This window comes from Melospiza georgiana, chromosome 2, assembly GCF_028018845.1.
Source record: "Melospiza georgiana isolate bMelGeo1 chromosome 2, bMelGeo1.pri, whole genome shotgun sequence".
Taxonomy (NCBI): domain Eukaryota; kingdom Metazoa; phylum Chordata; class Aves; order Passeriformes; family Passerellidae; genus Melospiza; species Melospiza georgiana.
In genome coordinates this window covers 53,656,869-53,664,581 of record NC_080431.1, presented here as the reverse complement: position 1 = coordinate 53,664,581, position 7,713 = coordinate 53,656,869, and positions in this window count along the sequence as shown.

The window sequence follows — 7,713 nt, the reverse complement described above, 5'->3', positions numbered from 1 at the left end:
GCCTGGATCCCCCTGCAGCCCAGGGAGGTCCATAGTCAGCCTGGATCCCCCTGCAGCCCCTGGTGCAGGAGGTCCATAGGGCAGCCTGGATCCCCCTGCAGCCCAGAGGGGTCCATAGGGCAGCCTGGATCCCCCTGCAGCCCAGAGGGGTCCATAGTCAGCCTGGATCCCCTGAAGCCCAGGGAGGTCCATAGGGCAGCCTGGATCCCCCTGCAGCCCAGGGAGGTCCATAGGGCAGCCTGGATCCCCCTGCAGCACAGGGAGGTCCATAGGGCAGCCTGGATCCCCCTGCAGCCCAGGGAGAACTCCACGCTGGAGCAGGTGCCTGCCAAAGGAGGCTGTGACCCCATGGGAAGCCCGTCCTGAGGGGGCTCCTGGCAGCATCTGTGGGCAGTCAGTGGAGAGGAGCCCCTCGGGAGCAGGTTTGCTGGCAGGACTTGTGACCCACAATGTCAGATCATGAAGAACTGCAGAGGGAAGGATGTGTGTTGGAGAAGTTCATGAAGGACTGTCTTCAGAGGGAGAGACCTCATTCTCCCTGAGGAGGAACAGCAGAAACAAAGTCTACCGGCTGAACACAGTTCCCATTTCCCATCCCTCTGTGCCACTCTGGGGGAAGAGGTAGAGAAAATCAGGAGTGAAGTTCAGCCCAGGAGGAAGGGAGAGGGTGGAGGGGTGAAGCTGTTTTAAGATTTAGCTTTTATATCTCACTAGACTACTCTGATTTTATTGACAATAAATTAAACTAATTTCCCTATGTCAAGTCTGTTTTGCTCATGACAGTAATTGATGAGTGACTTCTTCCTCCCCTTATCTCGATCCATGAAGTTTTCCTTGTGTTTCCTCTGCCCTGCGTGGCTGAGGAGAGCAGTGGGAGTTTGGTGGGCATGGGGTGTCCAGCTCGGGTCAGCCCCACCGACAGAGCAGCACAAACATCGTGGCACCGCTAGAGACAGAAATAACCCCGGGTCACAGAACCACAGTGCCATCTATTGTCGGTATTTTCTTTTACAAAGAGCATTGAAATAAGAACCTCAAGTGGATTTTAATAGTTTTCATTTTCCCTGTCTTAAAATCAAAATAAATTTATTCCTCCAACTGATCTTACAGCAAGCAAGCTCTTGTTTGCAATGGCAACGCATATCAAAGTACTACAGCTGTTAATAACAACCCCTTCAAAACCTTGCTCTCATCTTAAGATTTCATTGAGCTTTATAGTGTGCATGAAAAAAGCATACAAAGCTGTATTTTTCAGAAGCTATCAGACATAGGGAATCAGATTGTTTTAGCTGTAAATATGTGACATATGGTGGTATGGTGAAATGTACCAGATAAGATCCCTGAACAGCAAATCCACTCCGTTTTACCCCAGTACTACTATACCTCTGTATGTAGGCTTCAGTGTACCATAATTTTTTATGTTGTTTGGAAAACTCCCTGCCAGATTTACCTGTTTCTACATAATTTGCACTGATCATTGAAAGAGAATACATTTAGTTTATCAATATGGCACTTCAACACAGAAAAGCAAAGATGTTTGGAAAAGAACTGAGTTCCACCTACAGATGTATTCTCTGAAAGGAGTCAGCATTGCATATGCATCAACATAGTCCCTTATGAAAGGCTCAAAAAACCCCAGAAGTTAAGACAGTTTCTTGCCATTATCATCAGTTGTCACTGTGAAGGCAGGATACCGGCTCTTGCATAAATGTTTCTGCTAGTGCCTTTGTAATTGACATTAAAAAAAAAAATCTCAAAGAGTTTATTTGCAAATTCTCAGGTCATAATTCACAGACAATGCAAATACTAGCATTTTGTTAGTTCACTTTTATTCTTCCTGTTACATTGTAAGTGTTCTGTAGCAACAGAAGAGATTGAGAGTCCCAGAATCCTTAAACACTTCTTCACAGCTCTCAGGAACCCAGCAGTAAAAACTGTATTCCTGCAACCACACAACTGCCACAGGAAATGGAAGAAAATAAATCAGTAATTAAAACGATGGTTGCTGAGTTTCCAATCAAATTTACAACATGCTTGTTTTGTAAAGTCTCGGCTGCTGAATAATTTGAAATGACAAAGATGTTTGGGTGATCCATGCCTCTTTGCAGAAAAAGCAAAAAGTCTGCAAGTTGAAAAAGTTATTTTTTCACGGAGTCATTTAGAACTGCTGATGACTCCAAGTTAAATGTCCAGGCCTAAGCCAGTTGACCCAGCTCCTAGAGGCAATAGAGAAAGAGATGCAGCCTAAAATCAGTATTTTAAGCAAGTGGAAAGGATCGCCCTTTAGAATTACCTACTGAAGAAAATCCCAGTCTTCAAATCCCACAAGTATAAAATAGCTCAATTCCCAACTAACAGCAGATGTAATGTGGCCACATAACTTTGCTTTTCAAAACTAAATACCTGGGGCTTATGGGGCTAAGGCTAAGCCTGGACATAGGCATAGGGAATATTTTCCCCCCTGTAATGGGACTATAAACAGTCATATTGGGGGTCCTTGAGGGGAAATAGCTTCTTTGCTGAATGGGTCTTTTAAGGAACCCATTCTCCCTTCTGGGAGAAGGTAAAAAGATTCTGATTCAGATCCTTCTGATCTGCCCAAGAAGCCAGTGGCTGATGAAAGAGGAGTACACTGTGGCATATTAAGGGAGGTTTCACATTACAGATTTACACCTAAGGATAAAAATGGGGAAAGAAGCAAATTAAACAGATTACTGCAGTCACTGTCAGACTACATCCACTTTTATTTATTCTTACAACTGTTTTCAGAAAGAGATAACTGTTGCTAGGGACTTGTTTGCTGATGGGCAACTGAGGTACAGTGAGATAAAATCAGCAAAAGAAGCCACTCAGTAAGCTAGGGACAGAACCCAAAACTTAAAGGACATGGATGAAGGTCCCCTTCCCATAAACCTCTACTTTCCAATGCTAGTGAAAACAGATTTCAAACACACATCTGGAAATCTGCAGTTCCTATTGACCCATAAAAGAAAAATCTAGCAATGCACAGTTATTGCAATTGAGATTTATGTGTTTGAAATGAGCCAGGTTTACTTCCTTTAGGTTTGTAGAACTAGCAAAAATCTGGGTCAAAAGTGGTTTATAAAGGCACTTCCCAAGATGAAGTACAGCAGTTGTGAGACCCTGAATGACCCAAAGAAATGCAGATTATCTTAAAATTCCAATTTGATAATTCCCACAAGAAAAAAAAGTGTTTTACTGTGTGGAAAGCAGCACACAGGACCTGAAAATTCATCCAAGGAAGGATACCTACTTCAGAAATTCTTTTGAAAGATGGAACTATTCATGGTCAAACAAGGCAGAAAATCTCAGGATTCAGAAGCAGACTAGTCCAACAGTTACACCACCAAAATTTTTGGAATTGCTGCCTATAACTATGCATAAAATAGAGGTTGAAGTTTCCACAGAAGCATAATCACCATGGCTGCACTCTGGAAGTCAACATTTCTGTTCTCCACATGAGAAGTGTAGAAATTATTTTTCCCTCCTTCCTGTCTTGTAGACAGTGAACCCTTTAAGTGAGAAGGTTTGCTTCAATAGGTTTTTCTACAGTGCTTTGCACCGTGGATCTGTCACTGTCAACATCAATAAGCTCTTTCCTTTTCTTTCAATGAGCTGTATTATCAATAGTGACCTATATTATCAATAATCCCTTCCTCACTGTAACTTACATTTTTTTTCCAGAATTCCAGAATATATTTCTAAACTGAAGTCTCCTCTTTTCCTAAAGATCTATTATCCTTCTCTCTTTATCTTTGTTACTGCAAGGAGTGGCTTTTTCTTACCGACAATCTCAGACTGCCCTCCATCTCATCACCCAGGTCCCTAATAAAGACACTAAACAGTCCTGTCCATTGTATCAATCCCTGAGGAGTGTCACTCTGGCAGCTGGACTCTGGCAGCTGATCAATACTCCCTGAGCCCAGCAATGAAGCCAATTTTCCGCCCACCTTATTTCTCCAATCTTTTTAAAGGAGACCTATTAGAAGTTCTTTCCAAGCCCTTGATAATGTATACAACTTCCACTGCTCCTGCTTTTTCCATTGATGCATATTTCTATTCAGAAGGTAATTAGACTGGTCAGGTGTGCTGTGCTCTTGGTAAATCCATGTTGGCTATTCCTATTCACCTTCTTGTTCTCTGTATACCTGGAAATGGCTCCCAAGAGGATTTGTCCCATTACTTTCCTGAGAGGGTGGTAAGGCTGACCTGCCTTTAGTTTTCTTGATCTTTTAGACACTAATTTTGACATTTTAGACACTAATTAAATAATCCCTATATTAGTGATTGAAAACTCGTTCCCCTTAAGGTTTTGGGTTTTTTTTAACTTTCAGAAGACTTTTCTTAAAATCAAGTTTTTTGCCAATTTTCTTTGGGCAATATAAGCATCTACTTCTACTTTTTCATCTTAAAGGATTGAAAGTACAACCCTTTCATTGCCTGTACTCCCTCTAGGAGTCATAAATACTATTGAAAAATATTCTCTCTGCTGGGGATCAGGTCAGTTGTTCCAAAAGCCATGTAGGCATGTTACCATACTCATCTTTGACAGCAATAAATTACACTTTTCCTCAGCTTTTCTAAAATCCATGCTCTCTAAAGTAATCTTTTCTTGTAATTTTGCATGACTCTCTGTCTTACCTCATTATAGATAATAGATTTAAATAATCCTCATAGGAAGAATTTATGATATACATGAAAGCTCCCTCTGCTACTTTGACCCTGATTTTGATAAATGACTTCAAGTCTGTGGCCTGAACTGTCCACCAAAACCAAGAAAGAAAGTCTACTGTACATGTATTACTTCAAGGCTCATGTAAGGTTCAAGGCCTGCCAGCTGGTGTTGATCTTAACTTATTCCATAAGACCTAAAGTAAAGCCTGTCTCCCTTGGAATGACAACCACAAGCCTAAACAAATGGCATTTATGCCTCCACCTCTCCTAGCAGCTCCCATTAATAATACAAGCCCTAATGTTGTACTATATTATTTATTGGCTTAAATTGAACTTAAACTTGTCCTTTGGCATTTGCTAAATCAGATCTTCATGATTACATTCCTGTCAGCCAATATCTTTCCTTAGCTGCAACTATAATCAAAGTGTACTTGAATATCTGAATTCAAAATACCAGCCTCAAGGGTTCAGTAAATACATGAGATATTTAAAACTGTATGTGGAAAAATTTCTCAAACAAGCAGACTTTTCATAGGTTCAAAATTAATCTGTACTAGAAAGAAATAGAAAACAAAAGACATAATACAAATATGTGCAATTAATTTACTATGAAAAAAGAAGACGTCTTCATTTTTAATTGTAACACATTAAGAGGAAGATACTTTCTGTCAGAATTATCAGGAGCATATTCCTCACTTGATTTAATACCAGTTGCAATGTGTTTAATTTTCCATTTTTCTGAAGTGATTAGAAAATATTATTAATATTTTTTACATTACTGTGATAAAAGAAACATGATTGGGTGTTTTTTTCCCTTGGAAAAGTTGTAAGTGCTTTAACTGCTCCAGGGACAAAGAATTTTTCAAAAAACATTACTACTTCTATTTTGTTATCACAAATTACTTGTTTCTGCAACTGCAAATCTTCTGTGTATATATTTTCCACAGCCTCTCTGCAAAGAGGATTTATGAACCTGCTCAGCCTCATAGCAGCTCAGAGCTATTGAGGCCATTCCTGACCCCCAGTGCATTTAGGGAGCACCAATCCAAGGTAAAGCCAAGTGAAAGAGGAGCCGGGGGAGCTATGTAACTGGGATGACAGTGCAAACAAGACCAAAGGACAATGCTGTGTCCCCAAAATACCTAGGGACTCAAACGACACACTAATGAGCAGAAAGGAAATAATGAAATCAAGAATTAGAACAAAGCAGGAAAAAACCCTCAATGTACACAGATAAAGAAAGTGAGGATGTGTAGGAAAGAAAGAAAAGAAGCTCAGATCTAACTTCCGTCTAGGAATAAAAGGTAAAAGATAGATGGATGTAGAAGGAAGGGGAAATAATAAAGATAATGAATAACAATACAGTTGTGCAGAAAATTCTCTCTTTCCCTGCGTAAACTTTCTCCCATGAAAAGCTAAAGACTTGAAACAGGTTGTGTCAATACAGCCAGCATGAAATATGCTGATGGATGACACTGCTGCCAGCATATATGTTTCTTGAAAATGACTGATAGCACGGCATAAAACAGTTTAAGAGAGTTTAGATAAATATCTTATTAGAATTCTAAATTAATTATAAACAATTGCTATAAAGAATACCTGATAAGTTCTTTACAGAAAAGAACAGCAAACAAATAATCTCTTGGCAAAGTCAACAGTGAAGTGTGAATTCAGAGCTCTGAATAACCAAAGTGATGATGAAATCACATACAAAAAGTTGAGAAAAAATTACTGAAAAGCAGGCAGGAGGAAGATAGTAACCACCACTCTGAATTCAGACTACCACAACAAGTATTAGAACATTAGAAAAGTGTGTAGCCAGATGCATGGCTGAGGGAAAGACTGTACTTACTGCAAAGAAAATGGGAAAGGAAAAATTTGGTGCCATAAGCTTACAGACATACAGGCTGCTTGGCTGCAATGTGGAAATTTCTTGCTGGAAGCTTCACAAAAAATGTGTTTGGGAGTGTTGAAGCCAATGTAATGTTTCCCCAAGTACAGAAAAGATGGTGAAAGGGCAAAAACCTTTCTGACAGAATGCAAAGACTTTCTTACTGATGCCAAGAGAAATTCTAGGTGGACGATGTGAAATCATATCTCACCACTGCATGAGATCATCCAGTGATCTGAGTGGTAAGATGGTACAAAGCACTGTCTGTGTAGAGAGAATACAGAGAAAGTGTGTTGGAACAGTATGTGCTGTATTGTAATATAACAAGGCAAGAGTACATAAGCCAAAATATTTTCCAAAGTAAGCATCTGTGATTCTTTTAATATCCTAATTTCTTCTGGTTGCCCTGCTGTACCATATAAGAAACCTTTTAATGATGAAGGAAAGGAAGCTTGTTTCACATTTGGTATTTTTTAGAGAATCTGAAATGATAGGCGGAATGCAAACAAAATGAATTCACAGGTGAGAACTGCAGGTGCTGTCTGAAAGGATCCAGAAATGGAATTGAGGTCAAACAAATGTCCATAACCAAAGATACTAGAAAGATCTATACCTCAGCACAGAAGAGACCGCACCAGCTTGGCTCCCTCTGCCTTACACTGTTCTTTACACTATCCTGGTGTGTCAGTTCTGTGCCATGAAAGCAGCTCTCTGAAGGGCTGAGACACAGCCCTCACATCATTCACCTATGCATTTATGTTCAGCCATTTTTAACTGAAAAGACATAAAAATAATGCATACATCTTGACACAGAGATGTGGGGAGGCCAGGGAAACTCATCAGCAAGCTCTCAGGTGAACCCTTCTGAACGGTCACTCTGAAATGGGAGTAAATAGGTCAGAGGTTATTTAATGCACTTGGATAGGAAGAGCTCAAACACATCAAAACCTGATCAGCATCACTGCCTGAGATAGGCAGATTTCACACTGACAGCAGATAAATAATTGCAGATACCAGAGAAAATGAGATATGTGTAACAACGTAACACATCTAACATAAAACATAATATATATAAGATAGAAAACAGACTGGCTACAGTTCAGTTCAAATAACTAACTGGGCATTTT